Source organism: Hypanus sabinus, chromosome 1 (assembly GCF_030144855.1).
Source record: "Hypanus sabinus isolate sHypSab1 chromosome 1, sHypSab1.hap1, whole genome shotgun sequence".
Lineage (NCBI taxonomy): Eukaryota > Metazoa > Chordata > Chondrichthyes > Myliobatiformes > Dasyatidae > Hypanus > Hypanus sabinus.
The window spans coordinates 103,451,578-103,466,982 of NC_082706.1; the positions used below are offsets into that span (position 1 = coordinate 103,451,578).

At 42.1% G+C, this 15,405-nt stretch overlaps 1 protein-coding gene across 2 annotated transcripts in view; it reads right to left on the minus strand.

Annotated features, from left to right (window-relative positions):
* Positions 1–10,746, minus strand: part of ano10a (anoctamin 10a) — a 52,649-nt gene extending 41,903 nt beyond the window's left edge. For both annotated transcript variants that reach the window (XM_059973224.1, XM_059973216.1), the window contains exon 1: positions 10,593–10,746. The gene's annotated coding sequence lies outside the window, so the exon portion shown is untranslated. The remainder of the gene's footprint in view (positions 1–10,592) is intronic.
* Between the last annotated feature and the right edge of the window lie 4,659 nt (positions 10,747–15,405).

The following is a 15,405-nucleotide window of genomic DNA, read 5'->3' on the forward strand; positions in this document are numbered from 1 at the left end:
AATCAGCCTAAACCAATTACACACTAACAATTGTACATCTCATCAATACTGAGTAAACCATTTAAACAATCACAGTCTAAGTTTTAAAATGTATGTGAACCTCAGGGGTAATGCCTTCTACAAAAGCTATCTGGAGTCAGGTGTTCCAATCAGTGAAATGAGATTGGAGGTGTGGGTTATAGAGGTGCCCTGCCTTGTAAAACAAAAGACACACAAAGTCAGATTACTGACAGAGCCTGCTCTTCTCAAGAAAGATCTATTTATGTGCATCATGCCTGGATCAAAACAACTTACAAAGGACCTTAGAAGAACTGTAGAGATGCATGAAGCAGGAACAGGATATAAAAGCACTTCTAAAGACCCAAGTGTCTAGTCCACAGTAAGAAAACTTGTTTACAAATTCCAACTATGAAGCATGGTGGAAGGAGCAACATGGTTTGGGCCTGAACAGCTTGCATTCCTTATGGGAGCAATTAATTAAAAATTGTGTCAAGCCATTTTACAGGAGAATGTCAGGGTAGCGGTCCATCACTTGAAGCTTAACAGAAGTTAGATGATGCAACAAGACAATGATCTAAAACATATGAGTAAATCAACAACAGAATGACTTAAAAACAAGAAAAATTTTGTTTTGAAATGGCCAAGTCCAGACATTAACCCAATTGAGATGTTGTCATATGACCTGAAGAGGGCCGTTCATGCAAGGTATAATACAATTTGGAGAGGCATAATATGATTAGGAATAGTCAGCATGGCTTTGTCAAAGGCAGGTTGTGCCTTACGAGCCTGATTGAATTTTTTGAGGATGTAACTAAACACATTGATGAAGGAAGAGCAGTAGATGTAGTGTATATGGATTTCAGCAAGGCATTTGACAAGGTATCCCATGCAAGGCTTATTGAGAAAGTAAGGAGGCATGGGATCCAAGGGGGCATTGCTTTGTGGATCCAGAACTGGCTTGCTCACAGAAGGCAAAGAGTGGTTGTACACAGGTCATATTCTGCATGGAGGTCAGTTACCAGTGGTGTGCTTCAGGGATCTGTTCTGGGGCCCCTACTCTTTCTGATTTTTATAAATGTCTTGGATGAAGTGGAGGAATGGGTTAATAAATTTGCAGATGACACAAACATTGGAGGTGTTGTAGATAGTGTGGTGGGCTGTCAGAGGTTACAGCGGGACACTGGTAGGATATAAAACTGGGCTGAGAACTGGCAGATGGAGCTTAACTCAGATAAGTGTGAGGTGGTTCATTTTGGTAGGTCAAATATGATGACAAAATATAGTATTAATGGTAAGACTTTTGGCAATGTGGAGGATCAGAGGGATCTTGGGGTCCAAGTCCATAGGACACTCAAAGTTGCTGCGCAAGTTGACTGTCTGGTTAAGAAGTCATTAAGTGCATTGGCCTTCATCAACCATGGGATTGAGTTTAGGAGCTGAGAGGTAACGTTGCAGCTATATAGGACCCTGATCAGACCCCACTTGGAGTACTGTGTTCAGTTCTGATCACCTCATTATAGGAAGGATGTGGAAACCATAGAAAGGGTGCAGAGAAGATTTAAGGCTGTTGTCTGGATTGGAGAGCATGCCTTATGAGAATAGGTTGAGTGAACTCAGCCTTTTTTCCTTGAAGCGACAGAGGATAAGAGGTGACCTGATAGAAGTGTACAAGATGATGAGAGGCATTGATTGGGTGAATAGTCAGGCTTTTTCCCAGTGCTGAAAAGGCTAGCACGAAAGGGCACAGTTTTAAGGTGCTTGAAAGTAGGTACAGAGGAGATGTCAGGGGTAAGTTGTTTTTTTTAAAAAATAAAGAGATTGTTGAGTGTGTGGAATGGGCTGCCGGCGACGGTGGTGGAGGTGGATACAATAGGGTCTTTTAAGAGACTCCTGGACAAGTACATGGAGCTCAAAAAAATAGACAGTTATGGGTAACCCTAGGTAATCTCTAAGGTAAGGACATGTTCGGCACAGCTTTGTGGGCCAAGTGGCCTGTGTTGCGCTGTAGGTTTTCTATGTTTCTAAGGTAGCCAAGAAATATTGATGAATTGAAACAGTTTTGTATGGAGGAATGGTCTATATATATATTTTTTTATTATTACAGGTTTGGTTATGTATTGCAACGTACTGCTGCATAACAAATTTCACGACATATGCCAGAGATATTAAACCTGATTCTAATTCCGAAGACCATCCACTTCCCTACACTGTATCCCCCTCTGCCACTTCTTTGCCCATTCTCCTAATCTGTGTAAGCCAGAAGTTCCAACCTTTTTTTGTACCATTGGACCCCAGGCTGGGAACCCCTGGTCTAAGTGCATCTGCAGACTCCCTGCTTCCTCAACACTACCTGCCCCTCCACGTATTTTTGTATCAGCCATACACTTGGCCACAAAGCCATTAATTTCAACTTATTAACATATAGAGTGAAGGGATGCGGTCCCAACACCAGCGCCTGCAGAACACCACTAGTCACTAGTAGCCTACCAGAAAATGCCCCCTTTATTCCTCCATTCTTTGCTTCCTGCCAATTAGACAATTTTCTGTCCATCCTGGCAGTATAACCACCTCAAAAAATATATTTTTTTTAAATTTTCTCAGTGCTGGATCAGGAGATGGTATTGTCCAGAGGGTTCTTCAGCAGTCAAGAATGAGGCACAAATGTTTACAGTTGTTTCAATAGATGTTCAAAGAGGAAATCAAGCAGTATCAGCTTGTAACAGAACAGTAACTGGCAGGAATAGGAAACGAGAAAAATGGCACACAACAAAGCAACTGAGATATCGTATTTTCCCTTTATACTGCAAACTCATAAGTTGTTTAGATGATGGGAACAAGGGTAACATCTCAGGCTTGCAAAGAAACTAAAAAATCTACTAAAATTTACAGACAGGTGAGTATACAAACATGAAAACATAAACTACCTGAAAAAGAGCAATTTCAACCCCAATTCGATATCTGTGATATGGTATACAAGATGCAGAATTAATACTTAATTGAATACTGTGTTATGTGTGCACATAACAAAGAACTTCAGTTTCCAGTGTGCAATGCGGGCAGTTCATGCAGAAATAGAAGTGACATTGGTAAGCTGGTCGCACACACTCGCATCATGCTGAAGCCATTACTGTACATAAAAATGTGTTTGCTTTTACCCACGCTGTTAATTTTTTTTTATCAAGAACATAAAAAGGAGTCAGAAGTCAGCACAAGGTCTAAACATGGAGTGTAAATGAATCTCACGAGCTACTGAAAATGAGACGCTAGGTTCCAAAAGAGAGAAGAAGCTGCCAGCCAGAGAGCATGTTGTGTCCTGAAGCTGCTGTTTTTCACCAAATTCACCAAGACAGATTCAGGGGAGACTCCAAAAATTCTGCAATGGATAAGCTGTCCTCCCGCACCTATGAGGTTTACTAGCAATCTGCTAAGTGGAAATGCTTCAAACTGTGATTCAATGTATATTTAGCAGCGAGTAGAGCCAGAAGGGTGGATGAAAATTGAAGGCATCTATCTTTCTACACATAATTGACAAAGACACTTTGAACATCAATAACAGCTTCCAAATTGATAAGACGGCCTTGAGATTGGACGCTGATGACAAAATTTGAGAAGTATTTTGTCCCAAGTAAAAGCATCACATTTGAAAGATACAAGCTGTTTCCCTGTGACCAGAAACAAGGTGATAACTTTGACCAATACCTGGCTGAGCTTCACACACTGAGCAAGTCCTGCAAATTTGAAGATTTGAGAGACTTGCTAGTTAGATACCAAATAGTTTGCGGAATCTCAGATAATATACTTAGAGAAAACCAGCTCCGTGAAAAAAATTAAAGCTGGAAAAGGTTGTGGGAATGCTGTGGGACATTGGAGACCTCACATGCACAAGCCATGGAGCTGCACAGGGCATAAACAACAGTGCATGTTGTGAAAACAGAGGGGCAGTGCACAAGGGATTTCCCAAAGCAACAGCTAAACAGAGAGGTAGGCTCAAAAGCAAATATGGAGGCAGGCACTTTCCAAAGATGTGTCCTGCAATAACTGTAGGAAAAAAGAGTCATTTTGCAAAGTGCTACAAAGCTGGGGCTACCCAGAGGAAGATGCACATGGTTGACGAAATGGAGCAAGTTTTGGAAGAGCACAATTTACCCAGCAAAATTAAGTGATGGCTTTACTGGAGAGAATGTTCCAGTAAAAGGGGGATGGATAGTGGCCTTCAAGCACAAGGGGCAGCATCTAAAGGCATTGCTACTGATTGTAGAAAAGAGCATACAACCAATATTAGGTTTGAGTGTATATGAAAAGTTCAACCTGGTGAAAAGAATTTTTGCACTGTAGTGGCTTCACAGACCAAAGATGACCATATTTCACTCATGGAAGAGCGCGCAGATGTCTTTGAGGAGCTCAGATGTTTTTCTGGTGTACACAAAATTCAGGTAGATGAGACAGTGGCTCCTGTTGTCCATGCATGCAAGGAAGTGAGTTTGCCTCTAAGTGCAAATGGAAAACAAGAATTAGCACAGACAGGATGGATAGGGTCATACGGAAAATTGAAGAGCCAACAGATTGGTTGAGCTCACTGGTCATTGTGTAAAAGAAAAATGGAGCATTGCGGATATGTCTAGAAGCCATCGAGGAAGCATTTAAAAACTGCCAACACGGAAGGAGATCATGTCCCAGTTTGCAGGTGCCAAGTGGTTTAACCAACCACACATCATCTAGGTTTTGGCAGATGAAGCTTGATTAGGCAAGTTCAAGACTGTGTACCTTTTACACACCAGAGGGAAGATATTGCTTTCTTCAGTTACCGTATGGGATTCTGTCCACACCAGAAGTTTACCATAAAACCACCCACGTGATCCTTGTGTACCTGGTGTGAAGCCCATAATGGATGGCATCATAACCTGAGGGTCCACCAAGGAAAAACATGATGCACAACTGAGATAGGTGCTAGATGTGACACAGAATGTCAATTTGAAATTGAATAAAGAAAAATCTGAGCTGGGTGTTAAGACACTGCCTCATAAGAGATATCATATCAGAAGAGGGAGTGTAGCCTGACCCAAGAAAGATGTCAGCCATCGAGAACATGGGGAGTCCCTAAAACAAAGAGGAGGTGAGACATTTCCTGGAGATGATGACTTAACTGTCTAAGTTCATCCCTCAACTATCCACTGTGTCAGCACCAATTAGGTCACTCCTTGAACAGCAAAATGAGTGGATTTGGTCTTCACGAGCAAGAAGAGTGTTTCTTGCTGAAACACTCAAGAGGCTGAAAAACAGCCTAACTGAAGAGCCCATGCTAAAGCTTAATGATCCTGAAACGTGTACCAGGATCTCAGCTAATGTGTCCCAATATGGTCTTGGAGCAATACTACTGCAGCAACATGACACATGGCAACCTGTGGCCTAATGCATCAAGGGCTTTAACAAGTCCAGAGCCAATAATGCACAGTTAGAAAAAAAGCTTTTAGTCCGAAAATATGCATGTGAAAGGTTCCATCAGTATGTCTGTGGACAAACTTCTGAATTGAAGACAGACTATAAACCACTCATCTCAATTATGTCCAAACCAATGAATGATTATCCCACATAGTGCTTGTTGATAAGGGTGCAGAAATATGATGTGAAGATGACCTACACACCGGGAAAATATATGCTTGCTGCTGATGCATTGTCTCAAGCAGTCAACAAGAGAAGAGCGACCAAGAGATTAATGCTGATATATAGGTCCACGTTGACATGAGTGTTGCCTCCATTCCAGCATCTTCTGAAAGTACACAGATTAGGACAGCAGCAGGGACAGATGAAACAATGAAAGTATTCAAAGAGACAATACAGAAAGGATGGCCAGCAATTAAGAATGACTGTGCAATGTGTATTCAGGATTATTGGGCTTGCAGAGTTGAACTGTCAGTAGTGAAAGGTATGGTCTTCAAAGGGAACAGATCTGTGATTCCAGTGTCACTACATAAAGAAATGCTCCAGAAGATATATGAAGAGCATCTTGGTGAGGAAAAATGTAAACAAAGAGCTTGTGCAGTGATGTACATGCCAAGAATGAACCCAGACATCAGTCAGAGTACTGCTTCGTCTGAAATATGTTTTACCTACAAACCAAAGCAGCAAGCAAAACCATTTATACAACACTATGTACCAGAAAGGTCGTACTTCAAAGTTGGAGTGGATTTGTTTGATTGCAATGAGGAAAGTCATATTGTAGTAACAGATTACTTTTTCAGTTACCCAGAGGGTTGCAACACCACAATCAACATCCAGCAAAGTGGTCATCACCTTCCTGAAAGCTGTGTTTGAGAGGCATGGAGTTCCATGTGAACTGGAATCAGATAATGCTCCACAATTTCAGCTGTGAATTTGAGTCCTTTCCCAATTATTGCTGGGGGGGGGGGGAGGGGTGACATACAACTTCAAGCCCACGTCACCCAAAATCCATGAAGACAGCTCGAGATGGATGAGAGGACTTCCACAAAAGTCTGATGATTTACAGAAGTGCGCCATGCAAAATGGCCTTTCACCAGTCTAAATGCCGATGAGTTGACATATACGCACTATTCTTCCAGTGAACAGTTGACACCTAAATGAGCACACAAGGTCAAATTGGCTAAAGAGAAAGGAAGAGAAAAAAATCATGACAAGACTACGAAAAGCCTACCAATCCTGAAGGCTGGAGATCAAATGCAAATCTGAGATTACAATTCCGGCACATGGTCCATGCAAGGATTTGTGCAAGGGGAAGTTGCTCCACATTCCTACCAGCTCTAGACAGAGCAAGGAACATCTCTGAGAATGAACTGTGTAGATCTACGACCACAAGCTCCAACACATAGCTGTGAAGTGTCACCTGTCACCACACCAAAGGGGCAAAGCAGATTTGAAAAATAACCTTGTTGATCAGAGTTCTCAGACATAAACATTAACACAGCAAGTGAAAGCAATACATCTGTAGAGACAAATAGTAGACCAAAAAGGAACGTCAAACCACCTCAGAGACTGACTGAAGGTTGACGAGTGAATAAGGGACTGTACTTGCACATTACAGTTAAAGTTAATTTAAATATCTTAGAAAGCATTATTGTTTCTTGCACATTTATGAGGACATGGTGTTGTGCTGTTTTTTTTAAAGGGGGAAAAGGTGTGTTATTACATGTGTACATAATAACAATAGAACCTGTAGGTCCAGGATAGAACTGTATAGTCATCAAAGATCTCACCATTAAAGGAGTGGACGTCATCATCGGATTCCGATGGACAACGAAGAACATAATAAAGAACTTCAGTACCCAGTGTGCAATGCGGGCAGTTCACCCACAACAAGTGGCATGCGTGAGATGATTGCACATGCTCATGTTGGGCTGGAGCCATTACTGTACATAAAAATTTATTAGATTTAACCCACGCTGTTCGTCTTTTATCAAGAACAAAGAAACTATTCTAAGCTGGTTAGACAATGGGGTCTTGTCTGATAGGAACAAGGACAACATCTCAGCTTTACAGACAACTAAAAAATTCTAACATTTACAAACAGTTGAGTATACAAACATAAAAGCAAGCATAAACAAAGTTAAAGGACAAGAAGAATAGCAATTTGGCCCCTCATCCAACATATACGATATGGTATACAAATAGCAGAATTAATGTAATGTTTAATTGGACACACTAGACTAAAATCTATTTTCTAATGAAATGCAATTTAAAATAGCTGAAACTGTCCAACCAGCCAAATGGATCTTTCTACCTTAAAATAACTTTCTACAGTTTAGTGCATGTCAAATTTACTCCGATTAACATTATCTAATCAGGGTCTGATTAGGAACAGTCAACATGGATTTCTGCGTGGAAGGTCATGTTTGACAAATCTTATTGAATTTTTTTGAAGAGGTTACTAGGAAAGTTGATGAGGGTAAAGCTGTGGATGTTGTCTACATGGACTTCAGTAAGGCCTTTGACAAGGTTCCACACGGAAGGTTAGTTAGGAAGGTTCAATCGTTAGGTATTAATATTGAATTAGTAAAATGGATTCAACAGTGGCTGGATGGGAGATGCCAGAGAGTAGTGGTGGATAACTGTTTGTCAGGTTGGAGGCCGGTGATTAGTGGTGTGCCTGAGGGATCTGTACTGGGTCCAATGTTGTTTGTCATATACATTAATGATCTGGATGATGGATTAGTAAGTATGCAGGTGATACTAAGATAGGTGGCATTTTGGATAATGAAGTAGATTTTCAAAGCTTGCAGAGAGATATAGGCCAGTTAGAAGAGTGGGCTGAAAGATGGCAGATGGAGTTTAATGCTGATAAGTGTGAGGTGCTACGTTTTGGTAGGACTAATCAAAATAGGACATACATGGTAAATGGTTGGGCATTGAGGAATGCAGTAGAACAGAGTGATCTAGGAATAATGGTGCATAGTTCCCTGAAGGTGGAATCTCATGTGGATAGGGTGGTGAAGAAAACGTTTGGTATGTTGGCCTTTATAAATTAGAGCATTGAATATAGGAGTTGGGATGTAATGTTAAAATTGTACAAGGCATTGGTAAGGCCGAATTTGGAGTATTGTGTACAGTTCTGGTCACCAAATTATAGGAAAGATGTCAATAGAATAGAGACAGTAGAGAGAAGATTTACTAGAATGTTACCTGGGTTTCAGCACCTAAGTTACAGGGAAAGATTGAACAAGTTAGGTCTTTATTCTTTGGAGTGTAGAAGGCTGAGGGGGGACTTGATAGAGGTATTTAAAATTATGAGGGCGATAGAGTTGATGTGAATAGGGTTTTTCCATTGAGAGTAGGGGAGATTCAAACAAGAGGACATGAGTTGAGAGTTAAGGGGCAAAAGTTTAGGTGTAACACGAGGGGGAACTTCTTTACCCAGAGAGTGGTAGCTGTGTGGAATGAGCTTCCAGTAGAAGTGGTAGAGGCAGGTTCGGTATTGTCATTTAAAGTAAAATTGGATAGGTATATGGACAAGAAAGGAATGGAGAGTTTTGGGCTGAGTGTGGGTCAGTGGGACTAGGTGAAGTAAGCGTTCAGTAAGGACTAGAAGGGCCAAGATGGCCCATGTCCGTGCTGTAATTGTTATATAATAACTACGCTGAATTAACCTGAAGTATTTTTTTAATAATTAAACATTGCCATCAGTAAATATCCGGTGTATTCTCACTAAGCAATGACTACTTAATACTTGTCCATTGGTAATTAAATATAGTTGGGTTTCAACTTCAGTAAGCAATGTTCCCTCTAGTTTATCTTTACAGCTGGGTGGACCAACCATTGCTCTGAACAGGAAATTTTCACATGGCCTGAAAACTGCACAGCACATTAACGTTTTTTTTTTGTAGATCTGTCAGCGTTCAGCAGGCTGGCAATTTATTAACAATGAAATGGTGACTTCCATTCTGTGTTTATTGTTACAACTTATAAGTAGGTTGAAGCTTTAAAATGTTTGAAATTAAAGGTTTTTGTACCTTTATTATCTAGAAGATTCATGGATTATATTCATTAACAGAATGACAGGGTATTTCACAATTTTATCAACAATTTCAAGATTATCTGAACATTATATAAAAGAAAATTCCAGCTGTGCAACAAAGGCCAAGTGCACAGGAACATTTTGGTTACTGCATGGCCATGCACCCATGCAGCTTCAAGGGAACAGTGTCGGTAAAATAAGTGTTTATGGGTTGTATGCTCTCAGAGTTAATTAAATATCATAAGCAAACACCTAGAGTATTTTCCTACAGCAACCGTATGAAAAACAGCTTAGAAGCTAAAAAAATTAGTTTGAAGTTTGAAATCAGTTGAAGTTCTGGTTACCAACAGCAGGTAAGAAGTGCATGTTCAGAGTTCAAAGAACCCAAAAGCCTGCAGATTGAATATTGAGAGAAAAAATCTCAGTGGGATTAACCATGTGACTAAGAAATATTAACTGAAGGATTGGAAGTTTAGGGCGCCAGTACAGATCATGGAATACATGAATAGGCGAATAGGTCGCCTGACTGGAAGGATGGCCGAGTTCTGTAAGAACTGACATTTAGAGTGTAGAGGCCAGGGGGAGTTGAGTCGGGGAAGACTTTAACAAAAGAGGAAGTCAAAAAGTACCCAAAAAGGATGACAACGGAGGGCACCTTTCGCAACGTCAACCAACGGAAGCTCTGCGGAATGTTGGCAGAAGGCAAAAGTATTGCAGAGGATGAAGTTTGTTGAAGTGTGCGAGGTCAGGGGACGCACGACATGTCAGCTGCTTCGGGGCTTAGTTCAGAAGATCGCCAACGCCTTGAGACGCTAGGTGGGCTGGAAATTGCTTGGAGATCCATCAAACTGAGCCATGACATGCAAATCTTTCCGCAGGAGCGGGTGGGGACGAGCTGCCTCCAGGAGCTCGAACCGACTAGTGAAGCTTATTAGAATACCCACGCCGTTACAATAAGGGAGCGGAAACCAGCAGCGTGAGACGACAGGGACAGTGAAGCCGGTCAACACCACACAGTCCAGCCCTGGGCAGCCCAACCCCACCCGTCCAATGCCAAAGAACAGGACAGAATGTTCTCGTCTCCTCACGGAGCTCGACTACTACTCACCGGAGAGTCGGGCCCCCCGAGGCTCGGCGCCTCACTCACTCACAAATCAAGGCAGCAGTCGGTCGGACCTCATCGTCAATCTCCGCAGCACAGCCCCGCCTTTCGTCAGAGATCGCCGTTCCCTCACGCCCCGCCCTCCATCACTCACGCGTCAGTCACCTAGGCCCGCCCTATCAGCGCGCAGATCACCCTCTCATCACGTCAGTCATCTCAACGCCCCACCTGGCTGTAAACTGTCTTCCAACCAAAGAGGGCGCTGTTGTGCACGGATGGGCTCGGCTCAGGTTCTACAAAATCCAAACGAAGCGGGATATGTCGTGAAACTTGTTAACTTTGCGGCAGTTGTACAATGATAATAGAGAGAAAAAAAAATCGTGATTGCAGTCAGTATGTATATAAATATATACATACATATATTTATATATGTATATATATTATATATATACATATATAAATGTATATAAAATAGTTAAATTAAACAAGGTGCACCATCAATAACTCTCTGACCATACTACATCCTGGAGACTGAGAGGCAGGGCTCAAGCCCCAATCGCCTTTATACCGGGGTCCGTGGGAGAGGCCACGGTCAGTGGGAAGAGCCACAGGAGCAGTCAGCGGGTGGGGGGGCATGTCCAGACAGGTATATGTAGTTCACCACAAGTGCAAAAATAGGAAATAAAAAAGTAGTGAGGTAGTGTTCATGGGTTCAATGTCCATTCAGAAATCGGATGGTAGAGGGGAAGAAGCTGTTTCTGAATCACTTCAGGCTTCTGTACCTCTGACCTGATGATAACAGAAAAGGGCATGTTGTGGGTGGTGGGGTCATTAATGATGGCCCTTCCCAAGGCACTGCTCCTTGAAGACATCCTGGATACAGAAGTTGGTTCTCAAGAGGGAGCTGACTAATTTTACAACCTCTACAGCTTACTTCGATCTTGTGCAGTAGATACCCCCCCCCCCCCCCGCGTTCCAGGTGGTGATGCGGGCAGTTAGAATGCTCTCCACTGTACGAATGTAGAAATTTACAAATCTAATGAAATACAGCCGCTATCTTGCCTTCCTTTTAGCTGCATCACTATGTTGATTACAGGTTAGGTCCTCAGAGATATTGACACCCAGGAACTTGAAATTATTCACTTTCTGCCCTTCTGATTCCTCTATGAGGACTGGTGTGTGTTCCCTCATCTTACCTTCAATCAGTTCTTTTGTCTTACTGATGTTGGGTGCCAGGTTGTTGCTACAACACTATTCCACTAGTTGGCATATCTCACTTCTGTACACCCTCTCGTCACCATTTGAGATTCTACCAACAATGGTTGCATTGTCAGCAAATTTATAAATGGTATTTGAGCTCTGCCTAGCCACACAGTCATGGGTACAGAGGGAGTAAGAGCAGTGGGTTAAGCACACATCCCAGAGGTGTGTCGGTGTCGATTATCAGTGAGGTGGAGATGTTAATTACAATCTGCATAGATTGTGGTCTTCCAGTTAGGAAGTTTAGGATCCAGTTACAGAGGCCCAGGTTCTGTAGCTTTCCAATCAGGACTGTAGGAATTAAGCGCTGAGCTGTAGTCAATAGACAACATCCTGACATAGGTGTTTATATCATCCAGGTGATCCAAAGCTACATGGAGAACCAGTGAGATTGCATCTGTTGTAGGCTTATTGTGGCAATAGGCAAATTGCAGTGGGTCCAGGTCCTTGTTGAGACAGGAGTTGATTCTAGACATTTCATCAGTGTAGATGTAAGCACTACTGGACGGTAGTTGTTAAGGCATCTTACCCTTCTCTTCTTGGGCATAGGTATGATTGTTACCCTTTTGAAGCTGGTGGGGACTTCTGACTGTAGCAATGAGAGATTGAAAATGTCTTTAAGCAGCCCTGCCAGTTGGTTGTCACAGGTTTTCAGAGCCTTTCCAGGTACTCCATCGGGGTACCTTTCGAGGCCGATGTCGGCAGTCTTTCAAGGTTCACCCTCTTGACATCAGCCTCTGAGGCAGAGATCACAGGGTGGCCGGGTGCTAATGGATCCTCATAGCTGTAGTTTTATTCTCCCTTTCAAAGTGAGCATAAAAGGCATTCAGCTGATCTGGGAGTGAAGCTTCACAGTCATTCATTTAAGATGTAATGGCCTGCAAACCCTGCCAGATGTTACCTCCAACCTAACTTGGAATTGTTCCTTAGCTCTTGAAGTAGCCCTCCACAATTGCCAAAATCTCACAAGCTGGGTAAAATGGACAGCACTTGATCACAAAGTGTTCCAGCTCTGGTGAACAGCACTAGGAAAGCACCACAATTGTACACCCCAAGGAGTTGATCATAAAACATATTCACCACCTCTGCCTTTGAAAGACTACCTTGGCAGTGTATTGTGAACCAGTCAATCTGAATCGCTGCATCCAGAATGGAAATGTTTACCAAGATTCGATGAAACAACATCCCTCTGATACAGCACCCTAGCTCTGAGATCTTCAGTGTTATATACCAGACACTGTATGTTTGCACTGAGGATAATCTAATGGTGTTGCTTCCTCAACGTTAACAGGTGCAGCCAGTCAGGCTGGGCCCCATCAAACAACTATTCCAACTTAACACTTTCTTACCCTAGCCATCTCTAAATGATTAACCCTTCAGGCTAGTAATCTTTCAAGGATTCAACAGCCTCAGTGCTGTACTGTAGCACGTCATTTAATGTCACTAGTTCACAACCCCAGTAGCGTTGGTTCAGTATTGACCTCCTACCCTGGCATGCACTTTGCATATTCTCTCTGTAGCCACGTGGGTTCATCCAGGTACTCTGACGTTCTGACATCCCAGGTTAGTTGGCTACTGTGCAAGGAGTGGCCATTACAGAAAATTGCAGGGTGAAGATGATTGAGAGTTAAATATCAAACAGTATCAGACAATTCAGAAGGAGAGGCATGAAGATAAGGGAGGTGGGGTAGTGCTCTTAATTGAGTTTGAGGTCAGGGCAATAGAGACAATATGAGATCCAAGGAGCAGAATGGTGAGTCCATCTGGGTAGAGGTTAGGGATAGTAAAGAGAAAAAGAAGTCACTGGGGTGGGGGAGGTGTCTGTAGACCACTGAATAATAATACAGTGGCACAGAAAACAAACCAAGAAATAGCTAATGCATGTAAGAATGGAAAGACAGTTGTCATGGTTACTTTAACTTGCATTTAGATTGGGTGAATCAAGTTGGTCAAGGCAGTCTTGATGAGCACTTCATTGAATATATTGATGATGTCTTTCTTGAACGGCATGTTAGTGAACCTACAAGGGAAAATGCTATTGTAGGTCTGGTCCAATGCAATGAGACAAGTAAAATTAATGATCTTGCAGATGATGGGTGCAGTAGTTTGATCTATAACTTGTGTATTATGCCTAAACAAGGGAGTCTACACGGGATGAGGGAGGTGTTGGCTAGCACGGACTGGGACCACGGGGCTACATGGTGTGAGAGTTGGAGAACAGTGGACTTTCAAAGAGTTTCTTCATGATGCTTAACAAAAGTATATTTCAGTCCAAAGCAAGGACAGTAAAGGTGGGGAGAGCCAGACTTCGGTAACTATGGAAATAAAAGAAAGTTTTGAACTAAAAGGCCATGGATATAAGGTTGCCAAGAGCAGTGGGAAACTGGAAGATTGGGTAAAGTTTAAAAAGCAACAAAAAACACTAAGCAAACAGTAAGGAAATAGAAGATAGATTGTGAAAGTAAACTATCACAAAATCTAAAAACAGTAAAAGTTTTTCTAATTACATAAAGTGGAAAAGGGTGGCTAAGTGAACATAGGTCCCTTCAAAGATGGGGGGGGGGGGGTGGTGGAGAACTAATGTGAAGAAGTAGAAATGGCCAAAGCCTCGAAAGACAATTTTGAAGGACCTCCAGCACCAGGGCATGCCCTTTTCTCACTGTTACCATCAGGTAGGAGATACAGAAGCCTGAAGGCACACACTCAGAGATTCATATACAGTATTTCTGTTTAAACACATTTTTTAAAATCTATTCAATATACATAATTGATTTACTTGTTTATTTATTACTCTGTTTTATTTTATTTATTATTACTATTTTTTTTCTCTACTAGATTATGTATTGCTGCTAAGTTAACAAATTTCACGACACATGCCAGTGATAATAAACCTGATTCTGATTCACAGTGGAGGACATATCCAAAGAGAATGGATATATAGGGCGGTGAGGACATCGATAAAATCCTTACCATTAAAGAGGTAGTGATAAGCAAGCCAGTGGGTGTAAAGGTAGATAAGTCCCAGGATATTGAAAGAAATGGTGGAACTTTAGAAGGATCCTTTAGAAGGATGAGAGGGGATCTGATTGAGACATATGAGATTATTAAGGGATTGGACACGCTGGAGGCAGGAAGCATGCTCCCGCTGATGGGTGAGTCCAGAACTAGAGGCCACAGTTTAAGAATAAGGGGTAGGCCATTTAGAACAGAGATGCCAAAAAACTTTTTCACCCAGAGAATGGTGGTTATGTGGAATGCTCTGCCCCAGAAAACAGTGGAGGCCAAGTCTCTGGATGCATTCAAGAGAGAGTTAGGTAGAGCTCTTACAGATAGCAGGGTCAAGGGATATGGGGAGAGGGCAGGAACGGGGTGTTGATTGTGTATGATCAGCCATGATCCCAGTGAATGGTGGTGCTGGCTAGAAGGGGCAAATGGCCTACTCCTGCACCTACTGTCTATTGTCTATATAACTTATATCACAAGTTAATATCACTGGCATATGTTGTTTTGCAGCAGCAGTACATCCCAATACATAATTTAAAAGGTATAAATTACAATA